Source organism: Ictidomys tridecemlineatus, chromosome 8 (genome assembly GCF_052094955.1).
Source record: "Ictidomys tridecemlineatus isolate mIctTri1 chromosome 8, mIctTri1.hap1, whole genome shotgun sequence".
In the NCBI taxonomy this organism is placed as follows: Eukaryota; Metazoa; Chordata; class Mammalia; order Rodentia; family Sciuridae; genus Ictidomys; species Ictidomys tridecemlineatus.
In genome coordinates, this window is record NC_135484.1 from 156,489,359 (window position 1) to 156,509,580 (window position 20,222).

At 50.9% G+C, this 20,222-nt stretch overlaps 9 non-coding genes across 9 annotated transcripts; 3 read left to right on the forward strand and 6 right to left on the reverse strand.

The window, feature by feature from the left end:
* The first annotated feature begins 470 nt into the window (after positions 1–470).
* Trnai-aau (transfer RNA isoleucine (anticodon AAU)) lies at positions 471–544 on the forward strand. The gene has a single exon. It is a non-coding gene; the product is annotated as a tRNA-Ile (tRNA).
* A 673-nt stretch (positions 545–1,217) lies between these two features.
* Trnar-acg (transfer RNA arginine (anticodon ACG)) lies at positions 1,218–1,290 on the reverse strand. Its single transcript has one exon. It is a non-coding gene; the product is annotated as a tRNA-Arg (tRNA).
* Positions 1,291–1,882: 592 nt separating this feature from the next.
* On the reverse strand, positions 1,883–1,964 carry Trnas-cga (transfer RNA serine (anticodon CGA)). Its single transcript has one exon. It is a non-coding gene; the product is annotated as a tRNA-Ser (tRNA).
* A 4,426-nt stretch (positions 1,965–6,390) lies between these two features.
* Positions 6,391–6,463, reverse strand: Trnav-aac (transfer RNA valine (anticodon AAC)). The gene has a single exon. It is a non-coding gene; the product is annotated as a tRNA-Val (tRNA).
* Positions 6,464–8,682: 2,219 nt separating this feature from the next.
* Positions 8,683–8,756, reverse strand: Trnat-agu (transfer RNA threonine (anticodon AGU)). Its single transcript has one exon. It is a non-coding gene; the product is annotated as a tRNA-Thr (tRNA).
* Positions 8,757–9,434: 678 nt separating this feature from the next.
* Trnai-aau (transfer RNA isoleucine (anticodon AAU)) lies at positions 9,435–9,508 on the forward strand. Its single transcript has one exon. It is a non-coding gene; the product is annotated as a tRNA-Ile (tRNA).
* A 4,054-nt stretch (positions 9,509–13,562) lies between these two features.
* Trnal-uaa (transfer RNA leucine (anticodon UAA)) lies at positions 13,563–13,645 on the reverse strand. The gene has a single exon. It is a non-coding gene; the product is annotated as a tRNA-Leu (tRNA).
* A 4,885-nt stretch (positions 13,646–18,530) lies between these two features.
* Trnat-agu (transfer RNA threonine (anticodon AGU)) lies at positions 18,531–18,604 on the forward strand. The gene has a single exon. It is a non-coding gene; the product is annotated as a tRNA-Thr (tRNA).
* Positions 18,605–19,599: 995 nt separating this feature from the next.
* Positions 19,600–19,672, reverse strand: Trnav-cac (transfer RNA valine (anticodon CAC)). The gene has a single exon. It is a non-coding gene; the product is annotated as a tRNA-Val (tRNA).
* Between the last annotated feature and the right edge of the window lie 550 nt (positions 19,673–20,222).

The following is a 20,222-nucleotide window of genomic DNA, read 5'->3' on the forward strand; positions in this document are numbered from 1 at the left end:
GCGGGGGCTGTAGGGACCCAGGGCTCCACACACGCAGTCGGGCCGCGGAGCTCGAGAGTCTCCAGGAGCCGCTCAAGCCCGGATCGCGGAGGGCTCTCCTGCCTTCTGCTCTGCACCCAGGTCGCGCCTACCCGGCTCCCGGCGCCCCGCGGCGGGGTCTGAGGGACGCGCGGCAGCGGCGGGGGCATCCCGGGGTCAGGCTCCGCCCGCTCGCGGGCCCCTGGTCGTCAGACCGAGCCCGGCCGCCTTCGCCGCCCACAGCGAACACTGAACGGCTGCCACCGGGAGACCCGACTCGGCTTCCGCCCGACCGACTGCGTGGTTTCCAGTCTCGGGACGAGGAAGCCTACGGACGAGGACTTGAAGGGTCTCTTTGGAGAGGCTGAGAGAGGGAATCTGTTTATTTTCGGAAACTCTGAAACGTTAAGGAACTGAGATGCCACGTTCCCCCAAAGCCGCCCCCGCCGTCCGGCCGGTTAGCTCAGTCGGTTAGAGCGTGGTGCTAATAACGCCAAGGTCGCGGGTTCGATCCCCGTACGGGCCATGACGTTTTGTTCCTCAGCGGCTTAGACCTCCCCAAGTTTGAGCTTTCCAACGAGGACTTAAAAAAAAAAAAAAAAAAGGCGTGATGGGAGGCCACCCAAACTACAGCTTTAGGGAAAGCTTATGGAGGGCGTTGGGAAAGTCGGAGGAATTGAGCCACTGTGACTCGGCCCTCGGTGCGGGCCTTCCCCGGTTCCAACAGCCTTGAGCCCTCCCGGTGAGCGAGGGGAAGGAGCCGCGGAGCCAAAGAAAGGCGCATCCACGTTGTGGTCTCGCTCGCCGGGAGGGCTCAAGGCTGTTGGAACGTGGATGCGCGTCCCGCTCGCTTTCCACGGAGCCCACCCAGGGGCGACCGCAGCGCATGCGCAGCCGAGCAGAGACGCCTCTCCGGCCTTTCCGGCTGTTGGTCCTTCAGTCTTTATCACCAAAAAAAAAAAAAAAAAAAAAGAGAGAGAAGAGAAAGTTTTTTTCTGAGTCCGTCAGTTACCCGGTGCGAGGCCCTCGGAGGTCGTGAACTGGCCGTGGGGACGAGGCGCGTCCCTCCGCTGTCCCGCGCGAGGCGGGCCTCCGCGGCTCCTTCGCCTTTCCTCCAGGGCCTTCCCCACCCTGCCTCCGTTCCAGAGACGGGAAGAGACGCAACAAGTCTCGGGTTGGACGACAGCAAAACGGTCCCCCGAGCCAGCCAGGAGTCGAACCTGGAATCTTCTGATCCGTAGTCAGACGCGTTATCCATTGCGCCACTGGCCCGCGGCGGTGAGGCCTCGCCGTTAGGAGCCCCTCGAGTCCTCCGCGGCTCTTCGGACACGGCAGAGCAGGACCCCGCACGGTGCGGGAGAAGCCGGTTCGTCTCGGGTTTCTCTGGCATGAGGTACACTCACATAAGAATGTCTACAGTGACCGTAGTGAGCAATCCGTGTTACTTTTAAATGGCGTGTGGCAGTCATTCGGGAGACTTCAATCAGAGTCTTTTCTTCCTGTTTAAAAACCAACCGTGATCCCTCACCGTGGGCAGCTCACCGCGAATCGGTACTGTTCCTCAGTGGGCAGCTGGAGGCACGCGGACACGTGTTTTGGAAAATATATAGGAATACAACTTAGGAGAAGTACTATACATCTTTAAGAATCACATTTGACATGAAAACTCAAATCAGGAACGCATTTACTAAAGTAGAAAATCGACTTAGAATCTGCTAAAGCAAAAATGGCTAAAAATGCTTGTAGCGTCTGTTAAGGAGGCGAGTCTCACTGTTGCCCCGGTTACCGAGGCCGCCGGTACCTGTCGGACAGGGGACAGAGAATCACACGGTCCTACAAGGGGAAAGTCAAGAGAAAACGCGACCGCTGTGAGCAGGATTTGAACCTACGCGGGGATACCCCATTGGATTTCGAGTCCAACGCCTTAACCACTCGGCCATCACAGCCCCTGGCGGCCTGCGGTGTACACCTTACACTGAAGACCACCATCAACCATTTGCCGTGTAGCATGAACGGGATCAGACAACATCCACGGGACACTCTTTTCCAAGAGTCTTCTATGGTCGAAGCCCAGTTCCACGCACCTTAGGTCACAGCAACCACCACCACCAACAACACACATATTAAAAAAAACAGCAGACTGACTTTCTACCACATTTGCGATCTATTCTGTTGGCCTGCGGTGTGTCAGTCACTGTAGAAATAATGATTGCGAAACAAGCAAGAATCCTTCTATAATAGAACCCATTATCTAGTGGTAAATAAATCCACCGTTGACGCCGGGAACTGCTAGAGGACCAGATAAATGTAGTAATCTCTGCACAGTCGGGTCCCTAGCGGCTAAGCTGCTTCTGCTTCTGGCTGGTGGCAGCTCTGCGGCTCCCTGCTCCATCTCCACCAGTCTTTCCCACATTCGCTCTTACTCCTTCCTGAGCCATAGTCAGCTGAGACTCACACTTTTTGGCAGGTTCTTATTGGCACTTCTTGCCTCTCTCCCTCCCTAAGGTTTCCACCCCAGTTTCCACCTCCATTTCTGTGTTTGTCACCTTTTGTATAGTTCTCTCTTCCTTTCAAGCAAGAGCTCCTGGAATATGCACCAGTGTCCTAATCTTTACTGTGTTTACTTTCTGACTTTCGAGGCATGGAAAACTTATTTGGTGCACAGTGCAGCTTTGTTACTTGAACATGTATCTGTTGCTTGAACAAATATCCACAGACTCAATCATTTTTTCCCTGTTCCACCCTCCTACCAATGTCCTCTCTTCTCCCTCACCTGGCACATGCCAGAGTCACTGCCTAGCCTCACTCGACTCCCTTGCCTCTGCATCTGTACTTCTCTGACCATCTGTACTTCTGATGGCCAGAGAAAGCACACAGTTGGCTGAGTGGTCTCACTTTAATTCAGGACAGTGTCTCTCAAATAGTTTTCAGGGCTGACACATCACTGTACCCTAAGACACTAGATCATCCCACCCCACTCCTGCTGTGAGTGCCTATTTATGACCTTCCCTAAGCTCAAAGCCCAACCCCTCCTCTCTCATCTTCATGTTCAATTGATGACTTTGCTCCCTGTTTCACTGAGAAAATTAAAGCAATCAAAATGGCTTCTACGAACATCTACCATTACCCCATCCCTGCCTCATCCTCTGTAGAGAAGCTGTGTCCTGTGCCCTTGTGGAGGGGACCAGTGACTTGCAAAAGCTAACGCTGATTCCCAGTCACAGCAGCAGCTTTTAGTCCTTCTTCTTCTTGTGACACGTTCTTTACCTGACTTTAGGTAAAATTCCCATTGTCTTCCACTTAGTGATGTACATTAAACCTTCTTCAACAGCTTTTCATGGTTTGAGGGCTCATTGCATGTTGTGGTGAATAATATTCCACTGTATCCATTTGCCTACTGAATGACAGCTGTTGGTGATTATAAAGCTGCTATAAACGTGTATACAGGCATTTGTGCAGCTGTATTTTTAGCCCCTTTGGTTAGAGGCCAAGGAGTGTGATTGCTGGATTGTATGGTAAATGTATGTTTAGTTTTGTAAGAAATTGTCCAACAGTCATCCAAAGTGGCTCTAACAATTCTGCATCCCCCCAAGCAATGAATGAGTTCCTGTTGCTCCACATCCTTGTCAGCTGTTGGTGTCGTTGTTCTATTTTTGGTGGTCCTGATAGGTATGTAGTGGTATCTCATTGTTTTATCTTGCATTTCCTTGATGATGTATGATATTCACATGCTAATTCGAATTTTGTATATCACTTTAATGAGATGTCTGTTAAGATTTTTGACCCATTTTTAGTTGGTTTGTCTGTGTTTTTATTTTTGTGTTTTTAAGGTTCTTTGTATAGTTTGAGCCACAGTCTTTTGTTTGAGATGCCTTGCTTATCTTCTATGGCTTGTCTTCTCTTGATGTTTTTAGTTCAGCAGAAATTTTTAAAGTTAATGAGCTTACCAATTATTTATTTCTCCACAAGTCATGCCATCAAGGTTTTTTCCTGTAATCTTCTAGGAGTTCTGTAGTTTTGCCTTTGACATTTAAGTTCATGATCTATTTGAGTTGTTTTTGTGAGTGGTGTAAGGTTAGTGTTTGGATTCTTTATTTTTTGCATGTGGATGTCCAGGTTTTCCAGCACCATTTGTAGAAAAGACAAATGGTCTTTGCTCCATTGTGTTGCCTTTGCTCCTTTGCCAAAGACCAGCTCACTGCGTGTGCAGGTGTGTTTCAGGGCTTCCTCTTCTGCTGCACTCAGTTGTGTCCCCCATTCCTTCTCTTTCCTCACCTATTTCTTGTCGGTCTCCTTTACCAGGCCCCTGCTGTCCCACCCTCCCCAGGACAGCTGTGTCTTAATAAGTGTGTGATCAGCTCCTTACCTACGCCAGGCCTTGTCTTCAGTATCATCTCAGTGGTGAATTACACCCCAAACATTACATTAAAAAATGAGAAACTCCTCCCATTCCAGGATTTTTCCTCCTCATTCTTCATTTTTTCTCCTCACCACTTATAATCATCTTTTAAACACACTATATAAGTTATCTCTTTTGAGTATTGTCTGTCTTCCCTATGAGAATGCAAACTCTAGGAGGGCGGGGGTTGTGTTTAATGCTAGATTTATGGAACCCAAAAGTGTCTGGCAGATGGATGACACTACTTCTCCCTACCGTGTCAAAATCATCTTTAAATGGTTGCTTGGCCTCACTCTCTAACTACCAGTGTCTTTTTATAGATCCTTTCTTCTCTCAGAAAACTGCAATAGAGAGGAACACTTTAGTCCGACACACATGGGTATAAGTATTGGTTCCAATTTCTACAATCGTGTGACCAGGGGCAAGTTATTTAACTTATTTAGCCTTTCCTCAGCTTCTGCATCTGTAAAACAGGTTAATGACTGTAAACAACAATTGTACTCACCACTTAGACTTGTTAGTTTATTTATGAAAGATCTTAAATAACTGATTTAATAGCTAGTATTAAATGGTAATTATTAGTAGAGTTCTGGTGACTTGTTTCCCATTATTAGTTTCAACAGCATGGTATGTAAACTTCAGAGATATGGGTTTTGGGAATTTAAAAGTACATCCAACCGGATACTAAAGAAGACTAAGTGCTGTGGAGGCAGGAATACGTTTGAATGACATCTCACATACTAGCACCACACGTTGGTGAGGTCCTTTACCCTTGAAGCCTCCAGGTCTCAATTTAAAATTAAGAAAATAATTTTTTTCCCAGAGAGTCATGGTAAGGGCTGCGTTATATTCAGCCCGAGTCCAGTGAGTGTCTAGTAGGTTGTAAGCACTGTGGATTCAGTGATGAAGGAGAACAGACCCTGCCCCTGCCCCTCACGTCATGGGAGATGGGCAGGAATCTGGTAATCGCACTGACGCATGCAGGCTGTGCAGGAGAAGGGAGCCCGTGCGCCACCAGGAAGCTGGGACTTTCCACTAGGGGGTCTACGGAAGAAAGTTCGCAGTGCTGAAGCTGAGATCTAACCATGAGTAGGTAGGCAACGGCAAGGGCCGCGCTTTTCACCTGGAAGAGGCTCCAAGGCAAAGTTCCCTGGTGGCAGGGAGACCTGAGAGCTCAGCCTGCACAACCTGGCAGAGGGCCGACGGCGGCGGAGAAGCGCTCACGCACACACACGAGTGTTGCCGGACGCCACGTCCGTGAAATGTGCGCGTTTCCACGCTCTTGGTGTCATTTTCTTCTCTCTCGGGTCGGTCGAAATACCCGGGATGTGAGGTGCGTAGTGACTTAAACTCCAGGGAATCCACCGCGTCTCCTCCCGTGGGTGGGGAGCACCCTCGGTGTCACAGAGCCCACGGGCCCAGGGCCGCAGCGGGTGGCTCGCAGGCTGCGTCCTGGCCGCACAGCCGCGGGTGCTCAGCGCAGGGTGGAGAGGAAGAAGGAGTCCCCGGGTGTGGTCGGGGGTGTTTCGCCCTCCTCCCGGGGACGTCCATCTTCAGCAAACGGGTCATGAAGCAGGTTGGCTACTCTCCCGCTTTCCTTTCTTGCTCTCGAGAGGTCCTGCAGGCATTAAAGGGCCGGGCGCCCGTTCCGCCGCGTCCTGGGGACCTCAGAGGAGGCCACGGTCCGGCGGCGGCGGGCTTGGCCCCTCCGCGAGACCAGGCCCGCGCTCAGCGCGGCTCTCGGGCTGGAGACCGGCGCCCGCGCCTCTGCGCGCCCGGGGAACGCGGTCCTTCGCGGGGCTGCGGCTGCCCTCCGCGGCCAGTTCTTCCCGCTGGACTTCCTCGGCCCGCCGCTGGGAATCCGCGTCTCCAGGTGGAGCCTCCACAGCTCCAAAGCGCGTGGGCGTTTTCAAGTCCGGGACCGGAGTAGGACCCGGGGCGCGCGGCGCGCACAGCAAAAGGACGGCGACCGCTGTTTCCGCCCGGTTTCGAACCGGGGACCTTTCGCGTGTTAGGCGAACGTGATAACCACTACACTACGGAAACGCGCTGCTCGACTAGCCCTTCCGAAGGCGAATGGATATTCTTTGCGCCCTGGCTCGGTCCAGAAACTGTTTTCCTTGCAGAAAACTTTCTGCGCACAGCGCTGCTGCCCCCTCTCCTTTTCGACTTGGTGAAAGGAGAGATAACATTCGCCAGGGACCGGTATTTAGCAGCAGAGACCCATTCGCCGAATGAACCACTCTCAAGTTCCTGGTGTTCACGGCAGCCCCCTGCGGTGGTTGCAGGCAGCTTGGAAAGGGGATTTCGCCCCTGGGAACCGAGTGGAGTGGCCATGATCTTTGGGAGCAATTCAAATATTTAAGCTCCGAACAGAAAGAAACTAGACTGGGGACGTGTGAACGGAAAGAAATGGGAATGTATAGGGTGCATAGGGGAAGAAGGGATGGTCTTCTAAAGAGAGGGAGGTATATGTTAACCTGAAAATGATGAGAGAAATTGGAGAGGTTAGGGATAAACCTCTCCATTTATCGAAGAGTTTTTGTTTTTATCAAGGTGTGATTGACATACATTAAAAAGCACAGGTCTGTGAAAAAATGTGACATCCCACTGAAGATTCAACCCAGTAAACACCAAGATTAACATAAAGAAATCTATAATTATTCAAAGCCACATTGAAATGGCTTAAGTCAAAGATAAAGACATCTTGAAAACAGCTGGAGAGAAAAGATTACATTTTAGGTTAAAACATTTAAATTGAACAGTAAATATTAATTTATATTTAATAATATAAATTTGATGATTTATATTACAGAAGGCAGAAGGAACAAAGAACAGGTAAGTCAAATAGAAAACAAACAATACAATGATGGATTTAAATCCAATCATATAAATAATTGCATCAAATGTAAATGGGGTAAGGCATTAAAAAATATTGTCAGATTAGGTAGTAAAATACTAAAAAAAATAAAAAGGCAATGCAAGCTGAAAATAAGAACACAAATAGGTTAAAAGCAGTGATGGGTTGTAAAAACACCAATCATGAAAAACTGATGTAGATATATCAATATCAGACAGTAGACTGCACAGCCAGAGGCCAGAGATAAAGAGGGATAGTACATAATGACAAAATGATCAGTTCATCAGGAAGAAATATTGATTTTATATCAAGCCAATTGAGAGACTAAAACAATAAAATAGAAGATAGCAACCCACAATCATGGTCGGCGAGTTTAAAGACACCTCTGACTAATTGGTGAGCAATGGGAAGAAAAGAGGAAGTTGGCTGTGATAGAGACCCAGGAAACTCTACCTAATCAGCGTCTAGAGCGTCACAACACTACAGAATGCACACTATTGTCAAGTGCACAAGGGAAAATTACCAAAATAGAGCCATAGAGAAAGACTGGATAAAAATGAAAGAATTAAAATTCTTTTAAAAATCTTATTTGTAACATCAGAATTAAAGTAGAAATCAGAAGCAAAAAAGATAATTAAAAAATCCCAGATATTAGGATACATAAAAACTACATTACTAAGTAACCCCATTTTAAAGTAAAAGTACCATTATAGCCAGAAAGTATTTTGCACTGAAAGAGTGAAAACGCCACATAAAACTAGAGTAGCACTGAGGTGGCCGAGAGCAGGAGCCGACCCCTAGGAAGATGTCTTGCATGGTGAGTCAGCATCTCAGCTGTGTGGAGTGGATTTAGACCACCGATGTTGAAGACGGAGGAAGAACAAAGGGGGTTATTTCAGGTGGAGATGGAGAAGATAAGCGGGGGCTCCAACAGGGAGGAGGGAGAAGACTCCCCCAGAAAGTCGCAGCAGGACTTTGAGGATTTGAGGTGGAGGGAAAGGAGGGGAGGTCAAGCTTAACCAGGGTTTGCAACAAGACTGTTGAAGAGTTCAGCTGGGGGTGCTATGCACTAGGTGACCCAGGTGGAGATTTGAGGGAGATTCCACTTGGGGATTGTTCTGAACTGTCAGCTCCAGACAAGCAGACAAGATCCACACAGTGAAAGAAATTTTGAGGGACACGGGAAACCGTAGTTGGCCTGGTGGTCGCACGGTTAGGTACTCTTAGAAAGGACCTTCCCCATCTCCTCCAGGCATGCCCCGTGCAATCACCTCACCTGGAGCTGACAAGTTTCCCGTGATATTCAAATCAAATCGCTAAAGTGTATCCACACCTTAGACTCACCGGAAAAGAGCCCAGAGCAAATTCGTGGGAAGTGGAATTTCCAAAAGCACAAGGTACCGAGAGGCCCCGCTGGGATTTGAACCCAGGATCTCCTGTTTACTAGACAGGCGCTTTAACCAGCTAAGCCACGGAGCCAGCCCCGAGGGTGCCCTTCCGTTATGCAGTATTTGAATATGATTTCAGACTTTGTAAATGACGTCACTTCTGGAAATTAATTCGTCAGATCATTCGAAAACAAAAAGGGGTAAATACCGCCGTCAAAATCCAAAGAGAGCTTTGGTTCCTAAAGGGGGGATATGGAGAAGAGATGGGAACGACTACCTCCTGGGGAGGAGTCCTGCTCCGGCACGGACCCTGGACCACCCTGACCTCTGCTGGCCGGCAGGGCCTTTGCTGAACCCCGGAGGAAAGACGAATCCCTGTGTTTCAGCTCGCCTGCGCTCTTCGACGTGGAGAAGGAGGGCTCTCCTCAGAGCTTCGCATCTGACACAGGGATGCTTCAGGGACACCTGTCCCCGCTGTCTGACCCCACCCGTCGAGCTCCAGGCACCCTGCGCCCAGCCTCCGGCGGTCTGCCGCCCGCCCCCCTGCCCCCGCCCCACTGCGGAAGGAGGAGCCGCCGGCGGAAGGCGGGCGCCGAGCGAGGCCGCGCACAGGGAATCCCCAAAGGTTAAAGTCAGGCTCTCCGGTACCGATGCACAAGAAGGAGCAGAAGAAGCAGGTGGGGCTGCGGCCTCTGGAGACCTGGCTCTGCGCCGCCGCGCCGTTGGGGAGTAGTTTGTAATTCAGGAGGAAAAAAGGTGCGCAAGCAGCGGCCGGTTAGCTCAGTTGGTTAGAGCGTGGTGCTAATAACGCCAAGGTCGCGGGTTCGATCCCCGTACGGGCCAAGTTTTGAGCTTTGTTTTGTGATTCTCGCTCTGGGAATCACAAAACTCTGGGAAGCGAGAGCTCCATCCCAACAGAGACCAGATACTATTTTTACGTACATGAACAAGATAACATTTTTTTTTTAAACAAATATCTCTCTAAGGTCATTTGCATAAACAAAACATCAATTTAACTCAAGCACGAAGTTAAAAAGATTGAAGATTTTTCTTTCCATCTTTATTCTCTATCAGTCCAATTCTCACCATCCCTACCAGAGGTAATCTCTTAATTTCTCATACTATTTCTTTCCTGGCTTTCTTTATACATAGACATGTAAATATTTACATCGATTCTTACTCTGTACTTCTTTACATAAGTGAGGGCCTCGTTTACTCGTCAGTGTGAAGCCAGATTTAAAGATAGGTAGTCAGTGTAGTTAGGTAAATCGGGTCTAATATCGAGTAAAATCTAAAATGAAGGCCACGTTGAGAATGGAGCCAGGGAGCAAATGGAGCAAAGCAGCACTTGGGGAAATTGAAATGTGAATGTTCCCAAGGCCCAGAGCCCATTCTAAAGAAAAGTTAATGAAGCAGCTCCCGACAAATAGGGAGGTGCTAATCAGAAGCAGCCCCAGGCCCTTCCTGCCCAGATTACTCCTCTGGCCCCTCTGCCCCTCACCTTTTGGGCCTCCCCACCTACTTTCTATCACTGCAAGAAAACAGAACACAGGGCAGAAATGCGGGAAAGCTGAAAGAAGACCTTAGCTATAAAAGAGGGAAGACCCCTCCCTTCCATGGATTCCACCTCTTGGGTCCCCTTCTTCCTGGGGGGGGGAGTCTTTTCTGATGTCCTTAGTAAAGCTTCTACTTTTCACTGTAAACTGGCCTCAGGGTACTTCTCTGGTGTTATACTTCAGCACTGGGGAAGTAAACAGCGGTAACAAGTGTATCTGTCTTGTCAATGAGCAACTCATTTTACTCAGGCTCCAAGTATAAAAATACGGTCCTCTTTTTCTTCACATATTTTACAGGTAGTACTCAATTATGCAAAATGTCTCCTAAGTTCAATAGACTCATTTTCGGCACAACAGCCACTTCCCAATTCTCAAGTTCCAGGAGGTTACTCTATGCTGCCTTAGGACCCTCTGGGCCCTGTCCCAGAATGAGGTTTTTGATCACACAGCAGGGAGCATCACTGGAATGACAGATGCGCGGCCAATCTTGTGCTTCCCTGTCCCACAGCCCCTGAGTCCTCCTGTGTCTGCACTGAGCTGCTTTCCCATTCTCCTCACCCATGATGGTGCTTCACAGTGCAGTTGGACTAGTCAGCTAGCTCTTGGAGTTAGACCTAAGTGTTCCTGATGAATTTCCCAATGCCTCCTTCTAAAAGTGCTGTGACAATCCTGAAAGTTTGGTTCTGTAGCAAAGGATGTCTAGCTTTTGGCATTTCTAGTGTTGATATTTTCAGAAATTCTTTGCATTTATTGAACACTGGCTCCATCTTTCTTTGATGGACTTGTCTATTCAGATGTTTGCAGATAGTGACTATAAGGTGAGACTCAGGCAGTGGGGGGAGAGTCCCACCTTCATGGACCCTACAGACTAGTGGAAAGAGACAAAAGGTAATGCTCTTGGCAGAAAAGAACTGTGAAGAAGAATAAAGCAGAAAAACTCCTTAGGAGCACTCGGTCCTGTGGGGTGGACAGAAGACATCCTAGTGAGGCAGGACAGGAGTTAAGACACCGCCTCTTCCTTGGCTTTGTGTTTTTGGAGGACTGAACCTCATTTGCCCAAGGGAGAGAAAACCTGGTAGAAGGTATGGCTCATTATGCTGTCCAACCTTTCCACGGGCTGAGGGCCAAAAATCTCTCCCATACTTTTTATTTCTTGGAGGGCTTGGAGTCTAACCCGGGCCCTGTGCATGCTAGGGAAGTGCTCTACCACTGAGCTACACCCCAGCCCACCCCAGATTTTCTCCTGCCCACTGGAGCCTAGAATGATTCACCTGCTAATTAACTGTGCAACTCTGACATTCTTCAGTCATCTCTGGATGAGCAGAGTCTTAAGAAGAAAAAGGAGGCAAAGAAGGGTGTCTTTTGTTGGGTCCTCTGCCATCAAGAAGAGATGAGATCTGAATGGTGGGCCCAGAGGGTTTTCCCACTCTATGATGTTATGTCCTGCTTTATGGTGTCACTAGTGGCTCCAACAATAAGGAGGTTGGATAAACTGCCCATTTTCAGTGGGCACTGCTTCTCTGGCAGCCCTGCCTACTGGAACTGGCTCTTCCTGGCTTTTGGCTCCCCACTGTTCCATCACTTCTCTCCTTCCTCTTCCCTGAAGACCCTTAGCCTGAGGCTTTATGTTTAGACTTCACTGCCCCTTTCCCTTTCATCTTCAGACTGTTCAGATAATTATTCTTATTCCTTGAAATTTTAATGCCTGGATCACCCCCACTCTGCATGGCTATGCATCATTGTTGCCAAAAGCTCGGTCCCCTGTCCCTGATGCAATTCAATGAGCAGGAGATTTTGAAAAAAGGAAAAGGAGGTTTTATTGCTTTGCTAGCAAAGGAGAAACACAGGAGACTCCTGACCCAGAGGCTGTGATTATGCCTGGCAGGGGGAGCAGAGAACATTTAATGAGATGATTCCAAAGCTACATTTCAGCTGTGCCCTGTCAGGGGCTGTAATTCACTTGTAGCCTTGAGAGAGAGCCATTTCTTAGGTCCTCTGGCACCATCTCAAAGTCTGAATTACTTCATTTCTGTGGTGCATGAGCTCAAGGACAGTTAACTTGGCCTAGGATGGGAAGAAGGGTAATCTTGTTTCCCCCACGGTTAGGGAGGGGGAGAGGGAGAAGAGAAGAGGGAAAGTTATGTCAGTTTTAAAATAAGACTCAGTGACAGAGCAGCAAGGACTATCTTCAGAGCGTGAAGGGGATCGGGTTACGTCAAGACTCTCCGGGAGTTTAGTCTCCCAGAAGATGATCTTTCCCAGGTCTTTCGCTCATTCCCTGATCTCCCATCCAGGGATCATGTTTTTCACACTTTCTTTGCAACCCCCTCCTGTGTCCAAAAGTTTGAACAATGCTTTCCATCTTCAACTTCAGCTGAAAGTAATAAATACGTCCCACATTTTGACTCTGTGTATGTGCATTTCTGTGTGCACGTATTTTTTAGAACAAACCGTTTTGCAACCCACATTTTGCTCCTATCTCTAGGCCATTGGGCGGGTTCTCTCAGATGCCCATCACTTCGGTCTTCCACTTTCTCAGCCTTGCTCAAATGGCACACTATCGGAGTTCTTTCTTGACCATCCCGGTGGGCTGAGCCTCCCTGTCCTGCCCCTGGTGTGCTCGGTGGCTCCATACCCGGTGTTCACCATGCACTTCCTTAAGAGTGGAAACGCCTGTGGGAATGCAGACTCCTTTGAGCTCCTGACCACCGACTTCCTGGCTCAGTGGGCCAAGCTGGCACGTGACATGGGCAGACTCGGAACCTATTTGCAGGATCCTATTTGCAGGATGGTGTCTTCGGGAGGACGCCAGGCCTGAGCCTCCTTGGAACAGACGCAGACGGTGGAGAGGGAAGCCGCTGCGAGGCGGGTGGGGGCTGAGAACAGAGCGGAGAAAGGGTGAAGATGGACCTGCAGCGTGCGCAGGGGAAGGAGTAACGGGACGACTAAAAAGAAACGCATCAACCAGGAGCCAGGGGCCCTGGGAACTGTGTGCAGGAGCAGGTGCAGCGCCCGGCGTTTTGCACGGCGAGGCCCTGGGTTGACTGCAGCCCCCAGTAAGTGACAGCCCCTGTCTCTGTCACCCCTGAAGTTCTGAGGGAACAGCAGAGGACCGATAGGGTTAGGGTTAGGGTTGCTATTGTTGTGCATCTCGTTTTCTATTATTCTGCCCAAGACACTTCTTTTTTTTAATTCATAACACTGTTGATTATGAAAGGGGCAATTTCTTTAGATTGGAATAAAACCAGGCAAAAGGTGAAAGAAGGAAGCAAACCAGGCTCCTGGAGTCCTCGCTCGCACTCCCCCAGGGGAATGGACACAGGTGCAGAGCGAAAACCACCTACCGAGAGTGGGGTTCGAACCCACGCGGGCAGCTGCCCATTGGATCTTAAGTCCAACGCCTTAACCACTCGGCCATCCCGGTGCCACAGAAGGGTCCCCGATTCTTTTCATACTGCGGACCCTTGTCAGACTTCTACCGCTCTCTACAGAGTACGGTCTCGACCTCCTCCTTCCATCACTTCTTCCTGGAGAAATCTGCTTTTGATTCCAAAAGAAAACCCCGCGGCGGCGGGGCGGGGTCCCGACGCGCGTGGAGCACCGCTGCCACCGCACCGCGCCCAGCGCGCCCCGGCTTCTTCGCAGACTCTTTGAACCCTGGGCTGGAGCCACCTCTGCAGGTGCCGGGAGGGTGCGAAGCCCCCCGCACGGGGCCAGCCCACCTGATTCCAAAACGAGCTCGGCCTGCAGTAAACGCGGAGACCTTGGCGGACACAGGGACTCTGAAGTGTCCACCCGAGCAGCTGGGCCCGGGGTGGCTGCGGCGGCCAGGGCGGCGCAGAACTCCAGCTGCTCTCAGAAAAGCTGGCCACCGGCAGCAGTCAGGCCTCGCCGGGTACCAAGGAGAGACGAAGCGATTCCAGGACCCTCCTGCAAGGACCCCGGCCAAAGAGTTAAGGGTGGCCCCACGACCTTCATGTCACCGAGCACAGGTAGGAGGAAGGGCTCTCAATCGCCGGAGGCGCTCGGTAAAGTCACGCTCAGTTCAGGGGCCACGCCCGGCCACGGGGAATTCAAGCTCCCAGGTAGGACGTTTGGAGGAGACGGCGCCGAGTGAAGCCCGAGGCAGGGTTAGAACATCCTGGTTCCGAGACAGTGCAGAACCCGTGGTGCACACTCTGCTCCTGGTTATCCAGGCCGTGGGACACCTCCGCACTCAGCGGTGCGACACCTGAGGCACACTAGCGTGGGAGTCAGTGAAGGACCCTCCCCAGGCCTCCGCGGCCGGTGAATAATCAGCCCAACCCTCTCCAGGATGCTCGGACCACGGGGTCCGCATCCAGATCGTTCTCTGCACAAGGTCGAACCATGCCCAAGGAACGCCCTGGTGTTCTCTGGCAGCCTGGCCAGAGAGCAGAAGAGCAGGTACGACCTGAGAGTTTCTGCCTCCACCAAGAACTGAAGGAGGTTTAGGTCTCACTGCTGGAGCAAGAACAGGCTTGAGGAATGGTGATGGAAGTGTCTGACAGAAGGTTCTATAGAAAGCGCATTAGAGCAAGAATTCCTCTTGTTTATAGACCCAAAGGTTTCAGGGTAGTCTATTAGTGTGCACTGCATAGTAGAATCGATCACCTGTATCGTTTTTAAATACACATTCATCTAGAGAGTTGGCATATTACATGTGAAAGTAAAAATAAAGCTATTAGAAGTATATGAAGGAGTAATCCTATGTGTCAGGGAGCAGCCAGCGAGCAGAAAACTTTTAATAAATGTCAGGGGCTGGGAGTGTTGCTCAATAGCAGAAGTTTGCTTCACATGTGTGAGGCCCTGGGTTCCATCCCCAGCACCACAAAACAAACAAACAAACAAACAAAAACCCCCAACTTAAAAGCAAACAATAACCCCCCATAGATGTATTAAAATCAAGAATAGTAAAATAAAGCACACATAGAAATATAAATAGATGTGGTAATAGTAGAATATATTTCAATTATCTAAAAAATAGAGAGATGACATATGGCAAGAAGCCATGCAAATGTGCAATATCAGGACAGCAAGATCAACAGGAAATGGTCAAAGGATAGTACAGGCAATTGGAGAAGAGAAATATATAAAGACTGTACAAAATCATTGGTAATCACAGAAATAAGAAACAAAAAGAGATATCACTTTACTACCATTACATTGTCCAAATGTAAAAGCTGAATAAAATCAGTTTCTGCAGGACTAAATGATATCAGAGTCCTCATGTCCTGTTGTAGGAGTTTAAACTGATGAAACCATTCTGGGTACATCTAATACAAATTAAGAATGTTCACATTATATGGTGGAGCTAATCTCCTAAATTTAACTCTCATTCCACTCTCAAATTACAGAAAGTGTGCATGTGAGAATGCTGAGGGCCATTACCAAGTAGGAATGACGCATCGAAATTTCCTTGCCAAGTGTACCCCATGCTGCTTAGAGGACATTCGATGGGACATTGCATGCATGCTTTAATAAGGTGACCTTGCTCAAGGACCAAGGCGGATCCCGGTTTAGAGCTGATCAGGTTTGAGGAAGTAACCGGCTCCTTGAGTTTAAGGCGTTGCCAGTTTAAGATAATGGGATTTAGGGAAATTGGAGGTTGAAGATTATTGCTGGGATTAGGGTGTTCTTGCTGCTTGTTCCCGTTGAGTTCTCGTGAGATTAAAATGGGATTTGGAGATAGCCTCATGGAGTAGGTGAATTGTGCGGGCAGATGGCAGAACGCGATTGCCCCTGGACCTGGACCTGGAGGCGGTGTGAGAGCGGGAATAAAGAATTGCTGTTTGAACCTACAAAGGTGTGTGGTGGCTCGTGATTCTGGTGCCAAGCCGAGACTTTGGCATGAGAAAGTTAATCAGAGCACCATTTGTGGTCTTTTAAAACTGGAGGAAAAAAACCATTTCCACTATTTGGGTAGGTAAATTGTTGTAAATGCATACCTTAGAATATTAAGCAAATGTCAAAGGTGACTGTAGAGGTCCATACAGCAACATGGATGAAACTTAAAATTATATGACTATTAGCAAAGAACACTGAAACCAAGGTGTGGGTTTCTGCTTCTGCCTGTGAAGGATCACTACTATGGGAGTTGTTGTTGTTTAAGGGAGAAAGACTATGGACTTAAAAATATGTGAAATAACTGATTTTAGACATTCTCCTACTCTCACTGTACGACTGTAACTCCCCCACCTCAGTGATATAAAAAGGAAATAAATGAGTATCTTATAAATGTTTTATCTTATTGACTAGGGATTACAGGTCTCAGCACAGAGAGGAGAAATTCACCAGAGCTAGGTAGTATTACTAAATCAAGGACATAAATGTAGGATTCCAAGGGGGGGCCAAAGCAGTTAGAATTGGTGAGACAGAATATCAGAGAGGAGAAATCTGCAAAGAGCGAGCTTCAGAGTTCTACAATGGTATCTTTCAACTTTGGTGGAATACTGATTTGTGCATGAGTGGGATAAAGATTCCATGAAGCCAGGAAAAGAAAGACTGGAACACTGTAAGTTAATCAATTCATGCCAATCACCAAGGTGGGAATAGTCTGTGTTCTCACCAACTATAGTGAGGTTGGGTTGTGAGCCAGTCTCACAAAGGGATAACCTTGCTTTTGGAGCTACATTAGCCCAGTTAGCTTTGAATCCACCCTGAAAAAACTTTTGGAACAAGCCACAGATGGATTGAATAGCCCGCCCCCCCCCATAAAGTTATTTAAACCTGTAAGAGAAAGATCCTTGTAATGAAGTTGTAGAAAGTTTAGAAATATGAGTGTTGGCAGTATCATGGAATTTAGAATCCAATGAACTGAGCAATGTAGCTAAGGAAATTTCCAGACAGAATTGTGAAGGTTTTTCCCCGTGTTGCCAGATAAGTGATGCCAGGTAAGTTAAAGGAAGCACTGGTAAATATTAATGAACCACAACTTTCTGGGTTAAAACAAACAAACAAACAATTATCTCCAGCTGCTCTGAAAAGAAAATTATGTTAAAATCAGGAAATGATTTCAAGCAAAAATCAAATCCAGAGCACTAGCAGAATATGCGGACTGAAAATAAAGCTGTATGAGATTATAAATCCTTTGTTAAGATCCCAGAGTGATTTAGGTGGCATCTAAATAGAAACACTCATGGACTCTCAAAGGCACAGTTCACCGATCCTGTGGACGGAGCAACAGACCTGCAGATCTCAGGGTGTGGTTCCACAGCATCTTCACGGGAAGCCCAGGAGAGAGGAGGACTCGTTTTCATAAGGGTTTTGAGTGTGGCTTTTGTTTAAAAGGAGGCTGGAAAGCTTTCTTTTGAAGAAGTCAGATTGTAAATATTTTAGGCTTCGGGGGCCATCGGGTCTCTGTTGCAGCTCCCCACGTCTATTGTTGCAGGAAAGCAGCCACAGACACTCCAGTGGGGCTGAGCACTCGGCTGTGTCCCCATTAGACTTCACAGAAACAAAAAGCCGGGTTTTTGCGGGGTAGGGGATGGTTTGCCAATCCCTTGTTAAAGTGTACACTCCAATAACTTTGATGAGAAAATTGTAAGGGCTGGGGTGTAGCTCAGAGACAGAGCACCTAGCAGGCGGAGACCCCAGCGATCGCTCGCACCCACCCCGCTGCTCCCCGGCCCCCACGGTCCGGGGTCTGAACGCTGACCGGCTGGTCGCAGGGATGGAGGGCAGCACACGGCAGAGGGAGGACTTCGGACACTCCTCTTCCGCAGGACACCGCGGGGAGAGTAGGGAAGAAAGGTGCCCCGCTGCAGGTAGGAGACCTTCCTTTTTAGAGGATGGTCAAGGCGTTTGGACCCCAGCTCCGGGTCCTGGGCCACCCGCAGGGCGCGGCCGGCGAGCCTGGGCACTAGTGTCCACCGCGGCGAGAGCAGCTGCGCGCCGGCCGGCTCCTCTGCTGGAGGCTTCTGAAGGGCCGTGTGCGGTTACTGCCTCCTCGGCCTGGACGCTGGGGGACGTTCCCAGAAGACTCCGCCGAAATGGACGGAGTCCGACTCGGGGAGGACGCGACACTGTGCCTGGGCGAGAGGTGGAACCGCCAGGGGCCGACGGGGAGGGACCGACGAGCACCAGGGCTTTCCCCGCTCGCGCAGAGTAAAACGAGGGCCACGGGGAGGTCCACTCGCCGCGAGGCGGCCAGCCAGGCCCAGCTGCTCCCAGGCGCCTCCGGGTGGACAGAGCTCTCCTCGGCTCCTACACCCGGGTGCGTCGTCCGCCCCTGAGCCCTGACCCGCCCGGGTGGGCAGTTCCGTAGAGTCAGGCGCGGCGGGGCCGGGCGGGGCCCCGTGGCTTAGCTGGTTAAAGCGCCTGTCTAGTAAACAGGAGACCCTGGGTTCGAATCCCAGCGGGGCCTGCTCCCCGAGCTGGGGCGCCGCAGCGCGGGGACGCTTTTGATCCAGGAGACCCCGGGAGACGAGGGGCTGGAGGGGATGGCGGGCCTGGGGTTGGGGCGCCCTCCCTCTCCCCGGGGCACGGCCCGCCCCGACCCCGACCTACCGCGGTGCAGTGGCGGTGGGCGAGCCCCGTTTTTGAGCGCTTGGAAGCAGAACCGTGGACACCGCCGTGGGCGCAGAGCAGGGGACAAAGCCCTTGGTAACGTGTCTGAGGACCCTAAACTGGGCACAGCAGCAGACCAGGGCCTGGCTGCGGGAGAGCGGGAGGCCTGCGGGGGAGGCCGGCCTGGTCCCCGTGCCTGGGGTCCTGCCCCTCCGTGTCCAAGCCCGCCGGGGCCGGCTGGTGGCAGGGTTGGCCTTAGAAGGGGGACACGGGGCGAAGGCGTCTGCCTTTCTGATGTCCGGCCTCCGTGTTCTCCTGCCTCCCCCGGCCTCGCTCCTTCCTGCCAAGGGTGGAGGCCCGGAGACGCCCCGGGGTGAGCACAAGGGCGGAGGCTGGGAGGCCCAGGAGCAGTGGTGGGGAGGGAACCTCAGCGCCTGGGTGACAGCGGTGGAGCCCGGGCACTTGTCTAGGCGAGGGCAGGGCAAGGGCTCTCCAGGGGCGGCCCGAGCGAGCCGTGCGCACCGACGCCCTCGGGTGCGGGACTGCGGCTCCCGGCCCCAAACGGGACTGTAAGGAAGACCTTTCCGGGGAATGAAGTCTGCCCTGAGGGCACGTAGGTGGCGGCCCACGAAGGAACAGGGGACGTCACGGGCAAAAAGGGTCTTAAGTCAGGACTGTCGCCTGCCCGGCCCGAGCCGGTTCCTAGTCGGCAACTCGGGAGGCCGAGCACTGCGAGCCCGAGGCATCCTCTGCCGTCCAGCGAGGCCCTGCTTCAGGCGGAAGTCAGAGGAGGCCGGGGCGTGGTGAGCGCCCGGGTTCGCTCCTGTCACCCGGAAGAGAAAAAGACCGGCCTGTTCCCGCCCGGTCTCGAACCGGGGACCTTTCGCGTGTGAGGCGAACGTGATAACCACTACACTACGGAAACGCCCGGCTCCCGGGGCGCACACTGTGCCTCTCAGGTGGCCCCCTTAGACGGGAGGGTGAGCCGGGCTCCTGGTCCCTCTAGGCGCCCGGGCTGGTCGTCCCCGCCCCTGGCTCGCTGCCCTCGGCTAGGCCGGCCGCCTGGGCCGTCCGATGAGCTCCTGGGCGCCGAGCCCAGCGGGGGAAGAGGAGCGCGGTGCAAAGGCCCCTCCCCGACCCCACGGAGACGGTCCTCTCCTCCTTGGTGACAGCCGCGTGCACTTCTGCGCGTCCAGTCCACGCGGTGGCAGCTCCCAGGGGCTCAGGGGGACCCCGCCCTGGTTTCCCTGGTGAGGAGTGGTCTTGTCTGTCTGTCCGTCTGCCTCTCCGACCTGGGCAGCTGTTGGCCTGTGGCTTCTCCTACAGACGTGAGACGCCTCTTTCAGTGTGTTTTTAAGATTAATGACTCCAACTAATTAAAGAAAAAAGGATTGATGACTCCCATCTTCTTATGGGCCTGACTGGGTAATCAATGCATTAGAATTTTACTCTAGCTTTCTTTCCACGACGGCTTC